Below are 22151 nucleotides of genomic sequence, written 5' to 3' on the forward strand. Positions count from 1 at the left end.
AGCACAAGTTACCCAGGGAACTTGTGGATATTCAGACCCTAACTAGGCATGGATCCTAAGCTACTCTAACTGACCCTGCTTTGAGCAAGGGAAGTTAAATTAGATGATGTCATGAGGTCCTGGCCAACCTCCCATGTTTTGTGATAACTCTGTAATGTGGTATGGTAGCTTTGAAGAAACTCCTTCTGCAAAAACATAATAAATGTGAAATATTCCAAATATAAAAAAAAAATAATATATAACTGGCAGAAAAAACCCCAACTTTCTGCATACAGAGAACTTCTCTTTGAAGTATTTTTGTACCTTTTAAGGTAGAGAAGTCAAACAAGCATGATTTTAAAGGAAATGACAGAAAAATGTCTATTTTCAAGCTTGTAAGGGAATATTAAATTAGCAGTCATAAAATGAAACAAAGCTGTTTAACTAATAATCTTCTTTGAGTGTTGCTAACCAAGTTTACTCTTTCATAAAATTCAGCTCCGCAAGGATTATTCAATGTGAAAATTTATTTTAACTTGCAATGCAAATATTCCTAAATATTCCTCTGAAGAGTTCTCTCAAGCAATTTCTGTGGCTGGGTTCCACTCTCTCCTGTATCCTATATTCTGTATAACCCAATTGTGTTGATTACAGAGGGCAATATATCAGCCAGCCCTATGTTTAATCAGAGAAAAAGGAAAAACTTTAAGAAATGTTCATGTTCAATGTTACAGCTAGATTGTATGATTAGGAGATGTGAAGTTATTCTGGTTTTCACTTCATGGTATCCATTAAAAGTAGGACCAGCTTGGGAAGTTGTGTCTTTTCAGAAATATATAAATAATGCACCTTGTACTACTATTGCTGTTGAATATTTTTGTCTGAAAAAAAAAAAAATTAAATAACACAGTCTAGTTAAGTTTTCTCATTGAAGATACATTCTGAATATTTGAAAACAGACTCTATAATAAGAAGAGGATGAAACTACCTATTCATAGACTTGTCAAGCTTTCATGTGTTAGAGCAGCAGAGAATAAATGACTTATTCCTGTCTCTATTGAGGTTACTGGAAAATTTCCCATTACCTTCAATGAAGGGAGGGACTGTCACTGTGGGTCTCTGAGGATGAGAGTTATTCATAACAATAAAGCAATGTGGATCACTGTGCAAAAGGACCAAAGGAGTTGCATCAAGAACACACAGAGAGACGCTCTGTTGTTCATTTCTCTCTGAAACCTTGTGTTGTTCAATGTCCCTTTTCCATGGAACCCAGTCTCCTTCAAAGCCTCACTGCCAGAACAATACCTCACAGGCACACAGTCCAAGATTCAAATATTTTATATCTGATGTCTTCTTTCCCTTTTCAAAAGAAATTAGCCATATCCAAATAAATAGTACTTGCATATGTCCTCTAATTAAATTCATGCTGCACAATAATCCTGTTGCCATGATGTTGTGTACATTACCTTCCTATAGTCACCTTCCCAAAAATATTGCTGTGCATGGTGAGAAAGCAGACAGTGGTTCAACTAATTGTAATCCTGGTTTTACAGTTCCTGAGGCTGAGGCAGTTTGTACTTTTGGAAAGCTGTGAAGCCTGTGTTCCACCAACATTTCTGATATTTGCTTCTATCCAGGAAGATAAAATGCTTCCTTCTAGTGCTGTTAGTCCAACAGCTTCACAAAATCTAGGAGCCTGATACACTGCCAGCATCATAAACTACTATAAGGCATTTACAACAGAAGCAGACACGTGTGCTCTAGAGTTTTATACTGCTTTCCACATCAATCGTTTATGTTGAAATGCCAATGAAAGCCTGCATGTGCTAGCTTCTGGAAGCACCCTGGTAAGTACTTATACCCACTGTTTAAAGAAGGGCATAAACTCAAAATGCTTTAACTGACAACACTTCTGTTTGCTTACTTGATTTGGGAAAATAACATAGAATTTCAAGTAGTAAGTTAATCTCCCTGAAGATAATTTAAGGTTATTTTAAAATTTAAATTACTAAGGGAGAAACAAAATTCAGACTCTGCTATTTGTTTTCCTTTTTTTGTTTTTCTTTTATGTAGAGTTCAAAATGAAGGGTAAATCAAAAAATTTTAAAATTACACATCAGGTTTTTTCTTGTGTTGTATATCACATCAGTAACAAAATTTGCTCACACAAATTTGAATAATAACACTTGGAAGTGTTATTGTATGAAGGTTTTACTCTTGAAAGCTTTCTAAAAGGCACTTTAGGGGGGGAAAAAGGGATGACCCTAATCAAGAGAGAACCCTACAAGAGATCCACGATGATTTTGCAGGGTTAACCACAAGCTTGTACCTGCACAAGGCAGACAGGACTCTAGAGCACTTTTGTCAGGGCAGGTCTCCAGCTGATTCCTATCACCAGTGTAAAAGAGGGTGATTCCTTCATCACCCATCCTGACCAAGAAACACTTCACCTTTTCTTCAGGGCAGTTGTTCTACAGATGTGCACCAGGCAACTGTGCCAGTAAGAATAAAGGTGCAAAAACTATTTTGGAGCTCAAATAGGAATATTTAGGCCTATCATCACGTTGAAATTATTATCTTATCCTCTTTGCTGAGGAAATGCTTAGTAGCAATTCAGATATTACCACAATAGAAACAGAGCTTCATTTGTTTCACTGTGGCATTCAGTAATTAGCTTTTAAATCTTTCAAGGCTAAAATTTCCTTATTGCAATGCAATTACTATAGTTGTTATGTTATTCTCATTATAATGGAATTTCATTAACAACATCATCTAAAGCACAAACTGTTTTACCACTTAAAGGTCAGTTACTTCCAAATTTGCCTATTCCATATAAAAAATAATAATAATAATAATAATTTGATGCCTGTTGCAATTCAAGTTTTTAAAATAACTTTAGGTTGTGTGAAACTTACTTAATGAACAATTGGTTATTTGCTTTGGGTAGATGTACTGAGACAATTTAATAGGAAATAGTTGATGTATGTTTACTTCAGTTTATATTTGGCATGTTTGTAAGCATAGTTTATACCTGGTAGAAGACAGCACTAGACCAGAATTCTACCAGGTATGTTTATGCAATTAGCATTAAACAGATATATTAACTATATATGTTAGTGCAAAAACTGAACTGTGAAGAAACTTTTCCTTTCCAGCTACCTTATTTTGCATTTTTTTAAGTCCTGGAGTTAGAAAATTCACGGCAAATTTTAAGACAATCTTATTCACAAACAAGTTCATATATCTCTTTTAAATCCTAGGGTTTGCAGTTTCAGATTAGTTTGCTGATTAGTTCATCAGCATTAAATCAACTCCTTACAGCCTAATCTGATCAGAAATTCGCCTGTTTTAGAGGATCTGCTTTAAGTGTTGAGGTCAACTTTTAATTATGCACCAAGTGGTCTCTCTGCAATGTTTTCAAACAAGCAATAAACAGAAACCACACCTAATGCTACTGAATGAAATGTAGGAAAATCATAACTGTAAACTTTGGACAATAAGAAAGTCACGTTCTGAAAAAAAGTCATTGTAATGTGCATCAAATAAAAGTTAAAAATAAACTATCATGTGCATACTCCTAATTGAAATGTAATGCAACATAAAGTAAACTCCAAAATCTAAATTTATTCACATTTTTCATAGAATTTTTAAGCAATTGAAAGTAAAAGTGGTTTAGCTTTTCATCTAACATTGCTGTAATCCAGATTAATTTAAGCACATAGAACCAGATTGATTAAAAAAAAAATAAAATCCTATGGAAGAATTTGATTCTGTATTGTGTGACTTTCATAACAAAACATATTTTTATACTAAATTTTCTTAAAACTTAATAAAAACCCCATGAGCTCTCTCTTTTGGCAATATAAGAAAAGGAAATTAATTATTTCAGCTCATTTCAGTTTGGTTCTTTCATTATTTCATTAGCTCTAATTCAAGACTTGAAATAAATGGAGAAAAGGAAGAAAAGCTGCTTCTAACATCTTTCTTGATCACTACATTTTTGCAAAAACAGTTTTTTTCACCTACCAATTTACATACTGTTCCATATTGTGAGATCAAGAAAAAAATTACAAGAAGTAATTCTTCTTTTATATTCAAATACAGCAGTGAGGACTCTTTCCTATAAATTATTTCAAAGTATGCTATGACAGGGCATGTTGTACTTAAAGCCTTGAAAGGCAATTATAACATTCATACTTTTTGAAAAGGAATAAAATCTCACAAGATTTAAGTTCAGGTTACCTTCCTTATAAAACAGACTCATCTGCTTTTTTAAAAATCTATTACTTTTATTTTCCATCAAAAATATGGAATCATGAAGACATGCTATTTATTATTTATGTTTAAATGAAATTGTACAGATATCACTCAGTAATGTAGTTAGCACTAAAGCATTAGCATGGTATTTTTTTAGAAGGTGTAGTTTGATTTATATGTAATTCCTGTATTTTCAATAATACTCTAGAGCTTTTATAGCTTCTACTAGCTGTACATGTTATTTCTCTTGCCACCATTGACAATTATTTTATGCCAAGCATAGCCAACCTTTTATGGTTTTCTTTGTTTTATTACTTTCATCTTATAACATCATCATTGCCTTCCATCCTAATTTAAACGCAAAATCCATTTTTTGACAACATGAGTAAAAATATTCCGGTTTTCAAATGCCAAAGTGTGTAAATAATCACTACAGAAATTTAAGGGATGTTTTTTGCTAGAGGAATGCATGCTTCTTTCATTTTCTATTCTCTTTCATCCTTGTGGCTTTTGCTTTGAAAATCCATGTTTCCAGGCAATAACAAGGGCATAAAGTTATTTTCTGCAAATTGTGCAGTTCTAGCAATCTTTGTTTCTCTTAAGCATCTCTGCCAAAATGGTTGCATAAGCATTTTCCAATTACACATCAAAATGTTAAGCAGTTCTGATACATGCAGAGGCCAGAATGCTGGGTACCCTTGTGTCTTCTCCATCAGCTTTTTATTTGACCCACACCCTTTTATCATGATTAGAAGAGGAGACAGATGCCCTCTTAGTAGTAAACAGGTAGGTATAAAACAGAGAAGAAAAAAAATACCCAAAAAAATGGAAGCAAAAGGGAAGCATTTTAGTTTTTAAGTAAGACAGCTGTTTATAGCAAGCCTACAGTTCTGCTCTCTGTTCAGAACAGCTCTTGCAGCTGCTGGAGTAAAAGACTATATTTGCCTCTCTCACTTTTCCTTCCTTCAAGCAGGCTTCCCACAATTCTCCTGAGACTTAACACCCAAAAAAGATGGGATCACTATGTAAATGGACTTCTAATATTTTTGAAAATTCCCCTTCCTTCTGCAGCCTCCATTTCTCAAGTCCTCAAAGAGACAACTTGGAATTTCAGTAATACCTGCAGAATAAATTGCATAAGGCTTTTGGGTTTTGTTTCCCCTTCTGTTTGATCAAACAGGGAGGAAAGGCGGTTTTGGGTCAGGTTTAGCTGTGACCAAAGCAGTTCCTTCAGAGGCAGTTGCTGGAGGCTCTTGGAGCCAACTTGTAAAAGAATCAGCAGCCACTTCAGCTGTGCCCTTAGAACCATCTCACAACTTCCCATGCAAAAAGAATTTTACTTTTTTACCCATTTGGTGCAGCATGAATGGATGGAACGGCACAGCTGATGAATTAGAGTCATATTCCTATAACTAGGCACACCAAAACAGTACTCCAAAAGGGCAGGTACAGCCAGACTGCATGTTAAAACATGACATGATGTAAGTAGAATTAATGTCACACATCACTATGTAGACTAGCCTACCCTTTCCTTGTACTAACTTAGCAAATGGAAAACTTTTGTGAGAAAAATCAGTTACAGCACTTGTTAGTTTACACAATCCTAAGCAAGTTGTGTAACCAGCTATTTAGAAACTCCTCTTAACCAATAAGTTTCCTTTTCTGAAAATGAAGAAAGAAAAATAAAAGAAGAAAAATTAATAGGTTGAGTTGTAGAAATATGTGATACCCGTGGCTTTCTTTTCACCCTTAAATACTTATCTATAACTCTTCATATTTTAACTATAGCACTCTACTTTCCCACTTTTAAGCTTGCCTTTCATGTCCTTGGAGGAAATCTCATCACTCAGCTCACAAAAAAGTGTGCTGGAGCCAATGACAACCAGACTGATTGCCTTGCCAACTGATAAGCCTGTCAGCTTTACTAGATATTTCAGAATTTATAGCATAGATTGCATCTTCCTAAACTAAGAATTCAAAAATACATTTGTGTATTTTCATATCAGCTGATGACCTTCCCTTTTGTTTATCCTCAGTACATACTCTGTTGCAGGGAGTAAAGTCAGGGAAAGCTGCTGAACTGATGTTCTTGATTTTAAGTTCTGTATCTCTGCTAGTTTTTGCTAGGGTAGAGCTATTTTTTTTTTTTTTTTTTTTTTGAGAGTAGCTGGTATGCAGAGATGTTTTGTGCTGAAAACAGTGCTGGTACCTCAGAGATATTTCTGTTACTTGTGAGCAGCGCTTACACAGAGCCAGCACCTTTTCTGTTCCTCATCCCACCTCACCTGTGAGGGGCCTGGGGGTGCACAAGGAGTTGGGAGGGGAAACAGCCAGGACAGCTGACCCCAACTGCCCAAGGGATATTCCAGACCACATGATACCACACTGAGTACATAATGTGGAGGGAAGAAGAACAAAGGTGGGGAGGGTATTTAGAGCCATGTAATTTGCCTTCCCAAGTCACCCTTATGTGCACTGAAGCCGTGCTTCCCTGGGGATGGCTGAACACCTGACTGCCCATTGGAAAGGGTAATTGAAATCCTTGTTTTCCTTTGCTTGTGTGCACACTTTTACCTTCCCTATTAGACTGTCTTTATCTCAACCTATGAGTTTTCTCATTTTTCCCTTCTAATTCTCTCCCCCATCCCATCACAGGGATTGAGCAAGTGGATCTGTGGTGCTCAGTTGCAGGCTGGGGTTAAACCAGGACAGCATAAATAAATTCACAATGAAGGAAAAGATTTGCAGAGCAAATATTTGCAGAGAGAGTATTTCACAGCACACACACAAGATAAACACAGAGCAGACACAGAATTCAGAAAGTGACTTTCAGTCCAACAAGAAGAACAAGGCCCTGAGCCCATACCATTTTGTGAAAAACAGAAGTAGCTCATCAGTATAATTTTGCGAACAGAAATTTATCAGAGTCTGAGAAACAAGACAGTCCCAGTCACCAGAGTCATAATGCAAATACACATTTCCTCACATGTAGCCAGATTAGACATACCCCCTTCCTTTTAAAAGGTTTTTTTTTTCATTTAACTTGAACTATATTTTAATTGATAAAAAACCATTATTTTAATCTTTGGTTTGCTGTGGACACATAACCATCATACATATCTAAATCCCAGTGATACAATGACATCAATTTTAAATAAATTATTTTATCTGAAAAGTGGTATATGTTTTATAAATGCTGTATTTAATAATACTTTTCTAATTGTAAAATGTTTTACATTTATTTGTATTGTTTTACACAAAATTAAGACCTATAAGAGAATTAATGTTATAAGAAACGATTTCAAACAAATCTTTAACAGCAGTTAAAGAAATCTAATGAAGTATCATTTGCTTTTAGTCTTTCCTGTATTAGTTTTTTGTTTTCTCTTTTCCTCTTGACATCTGTGTTTCCAGTTCCTTCTGTCTTTTTGTGTTTCTTTAGTTACATTTTTTGTTCCCTCAGTCTTTTCTCTTATTTCTTCCTGCACTGTTCTGTCCTACTATTTTTAGTTAATTTGCTCCTGTGCCTTTTTCAACCATCATTTGGGCTCAGCAAGAGAGCAAAACTATTTCACACCAGGAAAGAGCTGCATGGAAAAGAACAATGTTTTTTTCTCAGTCTTCCCTAATGAATTTCTGACTTTTTCAAGTGAAGATACTTGAAGAAATGACTTGCTGAAATTCACTAGTTTAACAGGGAAAAGTTTCATTTATCTGCCATTTAAGTAGTAATGTGCTTTAAAAACAATTCAGTCAAGCAGCACAGTTATGGTGGCTACATTTATGAAGGTAATTTTGAAATTGTAATTTATGGTGGTTTATAACTGGCAGACAGAGACTATCTCTGGTTTGCTAAAGATTTTTTTACTCTTTCTTGGGTGCATATTCTTATTGCCTCTCAGATTCACAAAGTCCAAAGGACAAACACATGAATGCAAAAAGTTAGTAAATTCTTCCTGATCAGCACTTACATCTATTAGTTGCATGTTGGGCTAAACCAGTGACAAAACATTGTAGAAATACTACCTATAAAATACTAAAATAAATATAAAATACTAAAATAATATTAAAATAGTAGGACAAAGTTTCAAGAGATATTATATGTTATCATTAATTTATTACATGCCCTAATTTTTAGGTACTGCACAGTTTAAAATAAAAATATTTTGGTATAGAAAAAGTTTTCTTTGACCAACTTTACCTCAAAAGAGAGGCTCAGAATGCTACAAGTGCAGAAATATGTCACTCCAGTTTGGATAATATTAAAAACATGAATGAACATCCACTTTATCTACTCCAAAACTGCCCTTTCAGCTTCATAAGAAAAAGTAATTCTAAGAAAATCAAGCAGCAAGTATTTTCAAAAGCTTATTTTTAATAATTGGTAGTTTGGAAAAATGTTGGAATCCCTTTTGTATATGTGCTGCACTGTCAGACAGAAAAGTTTCTGCCCTCAGTGGAGGATAGAGCACTTAGAAAAAAATAGTCTCTGGACAGGAAAGAAAGTTGGGAGAAGTACAGTATCTTTATCATGTCCTAATTTAACAACTTGCAACTATCTTCAAGCAACATTGACAGTTAAGTTTGCAGGTGTATAAACAATTAATGCTTATACAATTCAGTATCAGCACATGCTTGGAGAAATATAAAATCATACATTATTTTAAACAAGATTATTTTCCCTAACCCAGCAAATGGATATCAATTTCATGCACTTTAACATGGTAAAGTAATTATCATTTACAGAGCTCTTAATGCTGGAATTTCAGTGTTCAACAGGGTGTATGGGAGCTGTGGAATAACCATTTTATATATAAAGTTTCTCTGTGAAATCCAGAAATAATAAAAAAAAAATCATTCCAAAGGAAATAAATACAGGAAATATTTTCTGTTCTATTTCACCAAAGAAGCTATTTGAACCTTAAGACATTTATAAAATAATCAACTCCCATTTAATCTCTGTATATTTCTGAGCTGTGTGGTGTGGTTGACACATCTGGAGGATGGGATGCCATCCAGAGGGACCTGGACAAGCAGGAGAAGTAGGCATACGGGAATCTCCTGACATTTAACAAGACCAAGTACAAGGTGCTGCACCTGAGCTGGGGCAACTGCCACTATCAGCACAGGCTGGGGATGAGCAGACTCAGAGCAGCCCTGCCAAGAAAGATCTGGGGGTGCTGGTGGGTGAGAGGTGGGTGGGACATGACCCAACCATGGGCACTCACAGCCCAGAAAGCCAAATGTGTCCTGGGCTGCATCCAGAGCAGCGTGGGCAGCAGGGGAGGGAGGGGATCCTGCCCCTCTGCTCTCCTGTGGCAGCACCTGGAACACTGCATCCAGCTCTGAGGTCAGCCCAAGGAAGGATACTGACCTGTGGAAGCAAGATAACAGCAGGCCACAAAGACAATCAGAGGGAGGGAGCACCTCTGCTATGAGGAAAGCCTGATTGATTTGTGTTTGTTCAAGCTGGAGAAGAGAAGGCTCTCAGGAGACCTTACTGAGGCCTTTCAGTACTTAAAGGGGGCTTATACAAAATATGGAAACAGACTTTTTAGTCTTGCAATAGGACATGGGGTACTTGCTTTAAACTAAAAGAAGACAGAATCAGACTGTAAGGAAGAAATTGTTTACTGAGAGGGTGGCGAGACACTGGAGAAGTTGCCCAGAGTTTTGGTAGATGCTCAGTCTATGGAAACATCCAAGCTCAGGTTGGATGGGACTCTTAGCAACCTGATCTAATTCAAGATGTCCCTGCTCATTGCAGGGGGATTGGAATAAACGACCTTTAAAGATCTCTTCCAACCCTAACCGTTCTATGATTTTAATAAACAACTCCAACATATTTCCTAAATCAAATAAAAGAGAAAATTTCTTATAATGGCATGTGTTTATATGCACGGTCCATTTCTAGTCTTCTGAGAATCATCATCAAGTCCATTTCAGTGGTAATTTAATGGAATAATTTTAACTGTGAACTATATGGTATATATCTACGCATTAGGTAACTGAGCCCTGTGTATTCAGAAACATACATGTTATATTTCTCTCAATAAACAAGTCCAAGCACCTCTCTTTCCCTTGCTGGCTTACATCACTATTTGAGGATGATGGCACACTCTACCTAGTTAAGTTAAATGACACCTCTGAATCCAAACATATTCAAGATACTGAAAGTAAGTTGTCAAAAATGCTAGAAAACAAAAAAAATCTGGAAAATTTTATATCATAGGTCTCCTTAAAATCTTAACACACAAGGTAGTCCCCAGACATTTTTTGCTTTTGTGATCTATGGAGTAGCCAATTATGTATTATATTATACATATTATATATGATATTCTAAACTCATGAGATCTGATTTCATAAAAGAGCTTCTGAGTTCTAAAATCAGCTCATATGAGCACATATACTACAACCTAACCAGTTCAGAGAATTTGCTAAAGTAAAAAACCTATTTTTTACACTACCATAAATAGTTGTTGTTCCTCTCAACACAGTTTAAGAAAATTTCAATTTCCTACCACATTTTTTTTCTTTCAATGGAAAGATTTCTAGCTTAATTTATCTCCAAGTAATATCTAGCTACAATCCAAGTTTATTTTTTACGTAGCTAATTCTGTAAGAATCACATGAATCATCTTGAGTACTCTCAACTGCAGAAGTGTGGCTCTAGCTGTTTATGCTCAGCACTGGTTTTGCCATGACTGAGTTGCAGTTGTAGTCAGGACAGAACAGTTGCACGTGAGCAGAATTCTTTGTCTGGCACATGATCTTGGTCATGCTAAAGCTGGTCCCTAACACAGTTAGGCAGTCAGCACACACTTCCACATCTCCTTTCCTCTTTGAAAAGTGTGCCTCTGACAAAGATAACCACAGTAGCGCTATCATTTATTCAAACATCAAAGGACTATGCACATTTGATTTGACATACATATTTTCCCAATATGTGAGGCTGATCAGCTTCAATAAAACAATTACAGAGAACACTGTTAGTTCTGAAATAGTTGTCTAGTTTGTCAGTCTTTCCTTAGGCAATGATGGCATTCTCTGATTTCACTATTTCTACCTCATCTGGGTATTGCAGTGGTTCCCCTCCTCAGACCTCTCTGCAGGAGGGCTATATCTGGCATCTACATCACCAGCCTCTCTTGACCAGAAGTAATAGCAACAGTGACTCAGAGACCATCAAGCACACTGGTAAGTGACCTAAAAGTGTATAGGGAATTTCTCCTTAAGAAGTTAGGACTACAACCCTCAGGATAAAAAAAAAAAAATAAAATCAGGAAAGAAAAAAATTCAGACCTTACACTCCTAGGAACTTGCCTATGACTTCAGTTATAGGCAAGTATCAGTATTTGTTCCATAAAAACAAATTTTCATATTTAACCTTCAGGAAGCATCTATTATTCAAGTTTAATTAGAGAAAAAAACATCAATATGTTACTGCAGCCATATAGAAATGATAATCAGACATTTATTCTTTTGGTATATATAATGTTGGCTTCTCAAAAGACTAATCTTTCCTTTTCCCACAGGCACACATTGGAGGGAAGGTTTTCCAGTTTTCATAGTCTATTTATAGATCAAATTTGTATTTTCATTTTTCTCTTTCACACAGAAAGGAGTATTATTCCAACAAAATGCAAACTATATATCTGTCTTTCAGCAATAACAGTGGAATAAGCAGAAAATCTAAAGTTGTTGCAATGCTGTCAGACTGGTCACTGCAAAAGCAAAGACTGTGTTTCTTTTGCTTATGCCGTGATTTAAGCCCAAATGTCAACTAGGCACCATGCAGCCCTCACTCACCCCCCCAGTCAAGTGCAATGGGGAGGAGAACCAGAAGTAAAACCTGTAAGTAAAGAAAATTTTAGTAACTGCAACACAGTGAAATATAATAATAATAGTACATAACAGTAATAGTATTAACAATAATAATAAATAAAACCCAAGAAAGAAAGTGATGCATACTATAATTGCTAATCACTCACTGACCAATGCCTAAGCCCATCCCTCTTTCAGGTAAGTCCCCTGTTTATATACTGGGCCTGATGTTTTATGTTATGGAATATCCCTTTGGCCAGTTCAGGTCACCTGTCCTTGCTGTGCTCTCCCCCCAGCGTTTTTGTGCACGTCCACAATGGCAGAACATAAGGCTGAAAAAAAAAGTAGTCCTTGACTTAGGGCAAATACTACTTAGCCACAACCAAAACATCCATGTGTTGTCAACATTATTCTCGTAATGAATCCAAAATGCAGCACTGTACCTTCCACTGCGAGGAAATTCACTCTATTCCAGCCAAAACCAGGACAGCTTCCTTATAACTAATTAATGAATTAGAGCACCACAGTGTCTTCTTGCTTAATCTGTTTATTTTCTTTATTCAGGTAAGAGTTGCCAGTTTTAGTGGTGTATGCATCTTTAGTTAAATCTGAGCACTACTTATTAGTCAAAGACTTTTCCTGGTTGACAGAACTGTGAAAAATACAATTACACAAAGCTGATAGATTATTTCTTTTAAGAAGCAGAAACTGTCACATTTATTCAACCTGCATGTAGAAGCCTGCACACAATTACGTCAAAATGTGAAGATATCATGGACAGCAATTGGAGGAAATATTTTCAGTTTTTTAGTGTGCCCAGAGTCTCCCTATATAAACAATATAGATTAGAAAGCACTATAAAAAAAATAATGCACTCAAACAGAATATATTCTCTTCTTAAAAAGGACTGTAATGAAGTTTCTCTCTTTACTTGATTGATGTTACTTTTGAGTGTTATCTTTATGGTCTCATCTCTCTCTTCCCTCAACAAAAAAGATGCTAACACATACACTGAGAAGACTAAAGAGGAAGCAGGGGGGAGATGGGATGACCCACATAAGAAAACTACTGAAGTTGATAAGAGCTTAAGTCTCTGCAAAATTTCCTTTTTTTTTTTCCTTCTCCACTTCTACCAGGTGAAACACAAAGGAGAGAGCATGACCTTTACAAACCAAGTGACCTCATAATTGCTAAAGCTCTTTAAAATGATACAAGCTCTCTCTTATAATGAAAGTGTCCCACAGAAATTTGAAACACTTGTCTACTCACAGGACAGAGTACGGCTTCTTTCCAGCCACAGAGTAAACTGAACTTCCAGTCTCTGGGTTTGAAAACCTGGACCTGAAAATAGGAATGAACAGTCTCATAATGTCCCAGGAGAATATGACTTATTCTGCTGCCAGGTGATTCTCTCCTAATTGATCTCAAAAACCAGCCTCTATGCAATTAAAAGCTAAAGAAAAATCTTTTACTTATAATTTAATATAATAGAAGATGCTGTTAAGATGGAATCTATAAATTCATTTATACATTCATATATGCAGACAGAATATATTTGAATGTAAACTAAAAAACTGACATTTAAAATGGAAAATACAATATACAGGTGCAATTTTTTTCTGCAATTAAAGCCATGCTAAAGCCATGCTAAGCTGTTAAAAGAAACATTATGCAAAATAACTTCTCATTAATCTGGATTTGCTTTAGTCGTCTTAATCTTCAGTTAGATTTGCAGTCTGGATGGTGGAGTCAATGCTTGATTGTTTTGTTTTCAGAGCTAAATAAATTTAGAAATATGTAATTAATATGTAAGACATATTTGTACCAAAAAGCAAGACAAATATAGTTAAAAAGTACAAGTGCAGAAAGTTATCCTGAAAACTCAAGATCTGAACCTGAATATTCCTGCAGAGCTATTAGTGTAACATTCTGGCTAATATCCATATCAGTTAGATAGAAAAGTAGATATACTTATCATGTAGTTAATAGAAAAATCTTTAATTGCTGTCATAGAGAAGACCCCAGAGACAAAAAAATTACACATTTTCCCTGTTTGATGGCTAAAAATTTTAAATGGTTGCAGAATCATTCCACTGTAACAGGTGGAGATTATCTAAAACCCTGTTAAGTGGCCCTGTTTGCCCTTTAAATAGAGGTTTTAATGTGCAATGTAGACACATGCTGGCCAGACCCATGTACAGACAGGTTCTCACAGTGCCTCATATGGAAGTTTTCTGAGCTACTAGATTAAAATTTTGATATAACTTGTCACTTTGGTGAGAGCCTATGACAGTGAACAAACCCAAAAGATGAAGTTGCATACTGGGTGGATATGAAGACTTAGATTTTTTTATTTTATTTTTAATGTATTTATTTTTAAAAGGCACAGAACACCTGGAGCAGCATGATAATCCAAATGAAATTCCAGAAAAATTCCATTAACTTCAACCAAGCACGAGTTTCATACATTCGTACTGACACAGGCTAACACACAAAACCTTTAACAAAGGGTAAGCTTGCAAAACCAGCTGCTTAAGACATGAAAGAAGCCATAAATAACATCATCAGAGCAAAATTTGCCCACTTTTCAATTCAGAAATTAAAATAACGTTCCATGTATGGCATTTTTTTTGAGATGCCTGCAGAGCTTGGCACCAGAACTGAAGCATTAAAATCTTTTCCAAAGCTGTTGTGTGAGTATAGAGAGGATTCTCTAGAAACAGCAAGATATCACCACAGACTAGCACAGGAGGTGGAACAAGCAACATTCATTCACAGACTTCAAACACAACCTCCAAAGAACAGAAAAGTATTAGCAGTCAAACCACCTATTGGCAGTGAACTCCAGAGCAGACACAATCAGTCTCCCCATTTCATCCTCATTTTTCCCCAGGCTGGGCTCAAGACCTCACAGCTCTCTCAGTGCTCACGAGACCTCCTCACAGTTCCCTCAACATGCTTCAGCTCTTCTAAGCAAGACTGCCACCATTTCTTTATCTCAGCTCATCACTGTCTCTAGTTCTGTCATATTATTTCTTCTTGCCATCATCCAAATTTGTCTCACAAGGCTTTTCTTTGCCCTTGCCTGCCCCAGCTCCCTGAAGTTATGTCCATGTGAGAAAGTAGAAGATTCATAGGGTGAATCAGACCTGAAAGTCCATATTTTTCGCAAATTTTATATCTAGTTTCACTGCTGAGCCAAATAGGTGACTCCAAATAAAGTCAGGTACCTCCTGATGCAAAATCTGCAATCTTCTCTTCACTTGGGTCTTCTATACTGTAAAGCAATAATTTACCATGAAGTGCTTTTGGCTAGAGAACACACCACTAGCAAGTTATACTGAAATTATGTCTTATTGCATTCTTTTTGAAATGCATTCTATTTGTTCTGTGGGGAGGGGGTTATTTCTTAGTAGTACAGTAAGATGTTTACTACTCCCGAAGTTGAAAACTGCCTGAGAAAAACACTAGTTGTGACTTTATGAACTTTTTTTATGTGGGAGACAGGTCTAAGGTAATAAATTATTTAAATAAAAAAAAATAGTGAATGCTTTTAAAAGTGACATACAGAGAAAATGCCACAGTATTTTCACACAGCATATTTACACACATTAAAAAGTAGGTCAGTATTAGCTTATGATTCCAGCTCTATTTCACTCTTAAACGTCTGTCACTGGTAATGTGTGTCCCTTTGTGTCCCTGTCAGACTTTTCCCATTTTTGCTTTATAGAAATAAAAAACCACAAAAATCCAACAAACAAACAATGACAACAAAACACCTCTTTTCCCACTCTTCAGTTTAATCACTTTTTCCTCCCTGTCTGCTTCAGTCTCCTTGCTCACTGTCTGGTAGCTTTCATATCTCCACAGCAACACTGTTCTTTCCTTTCCTATGCAAGTTCCCCAACAAAAGATTAGGAAGGAAAATAAACCCATTACAGATTAAGATTGTTGCCACTGTTATCTCTGACTGTCATGTTTAAGAAAATTTATAATAAAGGAAGCACAAATCTCACATCCCCACCTCCCTACATCATGAGAGAGATTCATATATAAAGTTTTGAGAAAGTCTGGATTGTAATTTTCACATATCATTTGATATGTGTATAATTTGAAGCTTGATATGCTCAAATACCTGTAAGACTCTGCAATTTATATTCTAAATAACACTATTGATTGTTCAAAATGTTTGGCTTCTAAGCCTAACAAGAGTGAAATAAGATCAATGCTGTATTTTGTTTATTAAATATATATTTTTCTCCTGAAAATCAACACATCTGCAGAAGTACATGAATGGACTTATATACTTGAATGATCTGTCCATCATATCTTGAGACATGCAGTGGTTATGTATCTGTTACACTGCTCCAAAATAATTGTGTTTTCAAGAAGAAAATCTGAAAATTATACTAATTTTCTCCAACACCTGGCCTTTTCCTTCTAGTTTGATTCCTTTTATACCTGTGTAAATATACAAATCATGCAGTACTCATGCACTACTGATTCCAAGGAAGCTAAAAGTTTGGAAGAGATGTTTATGTCAACTTGCAACACCTAGAAAGGAGGCCCTTTCATCCTGTGTTGCAGAAATATAATTTTCAGCTATGATTCTGCAAATTTTCATGGAAAATTATGAACATGCTTTATCTGAACACTTCATAAAGGCAAGCACATTTGTTTATATATTTTCCAGAGAAAAAAAATAGAATTCCATTTCCTATTTTGAAATTTGGGCAACTTATCAATTCCAGTTTTTGAGAACCAAGTAAAATGTGTTCAAATGGGAAAAACAAACACCACCACCTCAAAAAACAAAAACAACAAACCAACAAAACCAAAAAAATACCTGAAACTAGATGCAGTTATCTAAGCATTCAACCCATTCTTCCATTACAGATTGTTGAGGAAAGGTGAAAAGAATGTTGGATGAGAGCTTAGAGTTTTTTCTCTAATTTTTTTCTCTAAATTTTGGTGATAAAACATATCACTCAGACCTCCAGAAGATTTTGAAAGAGGGTGTTTCACTGCTGCTCAGTTACTCTGTACTTTGTCCATATACATCTATATACTCACACGTACACACACGCACTCACAACTTTATTCCCACCTTTCTCCCCTACATCTAAAACAAACAACCAGACATTGCAAATCCACTGAGAAGTACTTAAAGATAATTTCAAAGTTACATGTGCAACCACACAGTCAAGAATCAGGAGGCAGAACAAAGTAAAAGCTAAAATTTAGATTAATAGCAGTGGCTATCTCAGCACTGCTCTTTGTGGTCCCATACAGACACAACAGAACTTTATACCTTCCAGTACTTTAGTCAAAGGAATAACTATTTCTAAATCTACTTCATTCTTAAATCTTATTACATTAAAATTAAGATAGTTACTAGAATAATAAAACTGAGATAATTAACAGCTTGTCAAGAAACTCCAGATCAGTGCTATCCAAGGTACCTAAACGAACTGCAAGGCGAAAAAAAATGGAAAAAAAGATTTTTGTTCTTTCACAAATAATAATTCTATATAAATTGACTGTGATGAATGCTGGTACTGAAGTGAGTGAGATTTAAATGCTACTCTCAGCAATTAAACAAAAAACAGTTAAATAGCTGTTCTAAAGTTACTGAAGCATAACTCAAGTAAGTAATTAGGCAAGGCATAAAAATGCTACTTCAAATTTATTATATACACAGCTCACATCTAAAGGAGTATGTTCTTTTGGGATCCTTTTTTCTCAGTTCTGTTTCTTGGACAAGGATGAGCATAAGAAAAATTAATTATATTTTGCTTCTTTGTTCTGCAGCAATAAACCAGACTGTCAACTGCATATTGCATCACTTGTTTAGGAATCTGCAGGATTTGGGGTCCTAACCATGCCTTTCCTTCCATCCCATCTGTTGTGGAAGTGAATATAGAATGGTTTCTGTTAATATTTTAAAAGACTGTTTAAAGGAGGCAAGTGTCATTTTAATAGAGGAGGTGGGGTGGTTTTTAATGGGTTAAGTTTTCTCCTGCATCTCATCTTTTTCCAGTTTTTATGTTAGTTAAAGTATCTTTGACACAATCAGATTAGAAATTCTGAATATTTATGCTTATAAATAAATATTTATTTATTTACATATATATATGTAAACATGTATACAGAAAAAGAGGCATGGGCTATTAAAACCAAAATTCTCTACTGACAGTTTAAGATTTTCCAGCTTTGGCATTGATTTAATCAGCAACATTGTTTTGCAAAGGACTAAGAATACAGAAAATCACAGTAGGAAACAGACAGTAAAGCTGAAGCCACGGCATAACATATATTCATTGGTATGAACACTACTATAAGCACATTCAGAGCATTTATCTCCTCCTGCACTAGCTCTCTGCAGCTATAGTAACCTGGAGCCTCAACAGCTCAGGCACATCAAGTGGAGACAGTCAAAGGAGACTGGAAGATCTCTGGATGATCTCCAAAGCCCAGGGTATGACCTGGAAGTAATTTATTAAGCATATTTATCTGACCTGAAGGAGATTTATTAAAATTTATTGTTTCCTCTGGGGCAAGACAAAACCAAATTTTACTACTGGCTGAGGTGCTATCTTCAAATTCATTCTTTATAAAACTTCAGTGGTCTTCAGTTACTCCATAACTATTTCCTAAAGGCAAAGAGCCTTTATTGGCAACAGAAGTAACTCAGGAGAAACCTGGAGGAAACAGGAGTTTCCAAAACAATTTTAATAAAAGTATGTAAATTAAGAACACACATGAGAAAAAGTCAATTACATTTCTTAAGCTTCAGAAGAAAAGGTAGAGCATATTTTATCTGGAGCAAAAAGGGATAAAAGATACTCAGAACTGTGAAACAAAGAGGTAACATGCTAAACATTCAGACTACTTTGATGTAACAGTGTCAGACAGTCTATGAGCAATGGGAATGTTATTTTCTGTAGCTTTCAAAGCCAAAACTATCCTTGAGATTCTTGGAAGAGAAGTGCTAAGATGAAAATTAACTGCTATTAAATATAATTTGGAGTTGTTATGGTGCTTTATGATTACTTTTGTTGACAACATTTTCCACCTGCCATCTTTGTAATCAAAGATTTTTGTTATAAACTTGAGTTGTAACATTAGTCTTGCCTAGTTTTAAAAGTGGCTCCAGATAAAGCTAACTAATAAGGATAGAGAGGATTTTTTTTAATAACTTTGTGAATTTTATTAAACTATGTGTACATGAACCCTGAGACAGATTTGAAAGACCAAGGTATTGGTGTAAGCCTCTTTTAAATTTCAAATGTCAGCATCAAGTGATAGATTTTGAGGAAAAGCCTCAATGTGCCTATGTGGCAGGCACAGACAAGCAAGTCTCTGGCAAGAAGCAGATGGCAGACATACAGCTGAATGCTCTGAATATTTACCAAGATCATCACTCAAATCAAAAAGGGAAGCATAGAATAGACAAATGAAGGGATGGAAGTAACTCTTAATGCTCAGATTTGCCTTAAGACATAAATGAAATAAAAATGAACTGGAGAAAACCTCTACCTCTTCATAAACTGCTTCAAAATTGTCTTGCTTCTGTCACAGGTTTGCCTATTCTGGGAAATGTGGCAACTATGAAAAATAAAGTCTCACTTCTTAGCTCTGTTCTTGGGACAGGTAGGATTAATCACTCAAATCTTTAAAAACTGATCAAGGAAAAAGACTAAGTAGGATTAAAAGATACTGTGAAGAAAATAATTAATCCAAAGGAAATTTATAGCTTTATTTTGAGTTTAAAAGCAAGTCAAACTAATACCATTTCAGACTGAAAGAGGGAGATATAGGGATATCCTGGCCTACATAATTTTACTATTCAAGCAGATTATCTTTCCTTCTTCATATTTCTACACTGCATATGTATACAGATCAGCCCTAAGAAACTCTTGATTAGAACTCAATTTTCAGTTTTGAAGGCTGTACTTGAACAGGCATACATAGGAAACAGAATCTTAGTCATATAAGAATAATAATGGAATGGCAGTGTCCATCTATTTCCTCAGGGTTACAGAACTGGGAGTTGCAGAGCTCTTGGACTTAGCACATCCCATTCTGAATGGCTGCAGTTACAGATTGCCTGTGTTATTTTAGTTATGACTGGTTAATTTACAGGCAATTTTATCAGTTATGATAAAATGCTGTCATATTCAAGCACACAATATTCTCCCATATTGCTCTGGGGTTCTGATTTTATTCTTATTGTGAGAGGAACTTTGGCACCTAAATCAGTGTTGACTTTAAGAGTTACCTGTAAAATGCATTTTGAAAACACAGAATTTAAGATTCAACATTTGAAAATGCAGCTCTCATATTATTCACTTTGGTGTCAACAAAAACAAGTGCTGAATTCCCAAAACAATGCACATACTTGATTCAAAAGTAATAATGTGATTCAGCTTTCCTGGTGTGTTTGTGAAAAAACACATTGAATTATTATCCAGTGGACAAAACAATCAGGAAAGTTTTATATTATTTTACTTTTAATTTGTTAATGATGGGCTTAGAAATTTTTCATATGGAAATTTCTTTCTAAACCTAAGAATAAATTTTATGTAATGTCTCAGACAAAAAGAATTTTCTTGAGTGGCAAAATTCAGTTCAAGTACAAAGTTTCTTTCTAGCAATGAAGAATATTAGATTCCAAGAAGAAGCCCCCTGGACAATAGAACAGCACAAACTCTAGGCAACAATATCCTTAGAGGTAAAACACATAGAGAAACAGCCAAACACTGAGACTGGTTGCCTAGAGAGGATATACAATTGGTGTCCTTGGACATATTCAAAACTCAGTGAACACACTGGGATGACTGGGCCAGCCTTAAGCAGGGTGTAGGAACAGGAGAGCTTCAGAGGCACCTTGCAACCTCTAACATTCTGCACTTGCATGATTCTATTTTCACTAACTCTGTGCAAGTAATTTCTCCAAATCACTCTATTAAGAGAAGATAGACAAAATAATTGAAGAATTGAGAAGAGAAGCACAGGAGGAGTGAACTGGCTGTTCAGAGGTAATTGCTGAATTATTATCAGAACCAGAACAACCAGATAAGAAGTGCTGACAGTGGGCTGTTTATTCAGTAGTATTTCTAGTGAGCACTTACTACTATGCTCTTGTTAGAATTGAGTCTAAAGCCAGATTGAAAGGCAAATAATGAAATTCATGGAAGCAAAGCAAGAAGCACTGAAAGGGAATAAATACAGGGAGAGACATATGGAGTAATTACGATTCAAAGTTCTCAGATTATAGGAAATCATGATGTGTTTTGTATTAAGAGAGACAAGCAGAGAGAACAAAGCTAGTGGAAAGAGACAGAAGTCAAATTAAGAAAGTAAGCAGTATGGTACTGGTGGAAGAAGGAAACTTACAGTGAGTGCCTGGGGTGTGTATGTGATGGAAGAATAAATTTATTAGAGATGGCAGTGTATAGTGACAGACTGCAAAAGAGATAAAACCAACAAAGACCTCCTTATGCACATCACTTTTGCTGCTACAGTAGATCATATTCATTGAATCAATATGCCAAAGGGATACTAAAGAATAAATAAAATCCATTAGAGTTGAGAGGATACAGTTTGCACCAGTTAAGATAACATTTACTTAACTGAATAGGTTATATAGCATGTTATTAGAGCTGTATAATAAAATTGTTTCTCTGCATCTTGGAGTACCTGGATACTTGTTTTGTGAATGAAGCATTTTCTGCATACTTTAGAGATAATGACCCAACTGGCTACAAAAATTCTTCTAGCCATCCCATACCTTCTAGCACAATGAAATGCCTATCAGTTGACAGGAGAATTTGAAAAAGTTTTAGGAGAATGAGGCAGGTCATTAAGCCTGTATGATAAACATGATAATTTATATTTTTGAGCAATTGGTCATGACCTAGATGCTGTGTTATGTGTGCAGGTTTTGGATGCCAGAAGTCAGATGTGTGGCATCAGTTCTTATGGCAGCATCTATGTAGTCTCCTTATAATCCATCATGAGATGTGCTTCCTCAACATATTCACTCCTACCAATGATAGGGTTTAATTAGTGAAATTATTTGTTCTCTC

This window comes from Cyanistes caeruleus, chromosome 5, assembly GCF_971803275.1.
Source record: "Cyanistes caeruleus chromosome 5, bCyaCae1.hap1.1, whole genome shotgun sequence".
In the NCBI taxonomy this organism is placed as follows: domain Eukaryota; kingdom Metazoa; phylum Chordata; class Aves; order Passeriformes; family Paridae; genus Cyanistes; species Cyanistes caeruleus.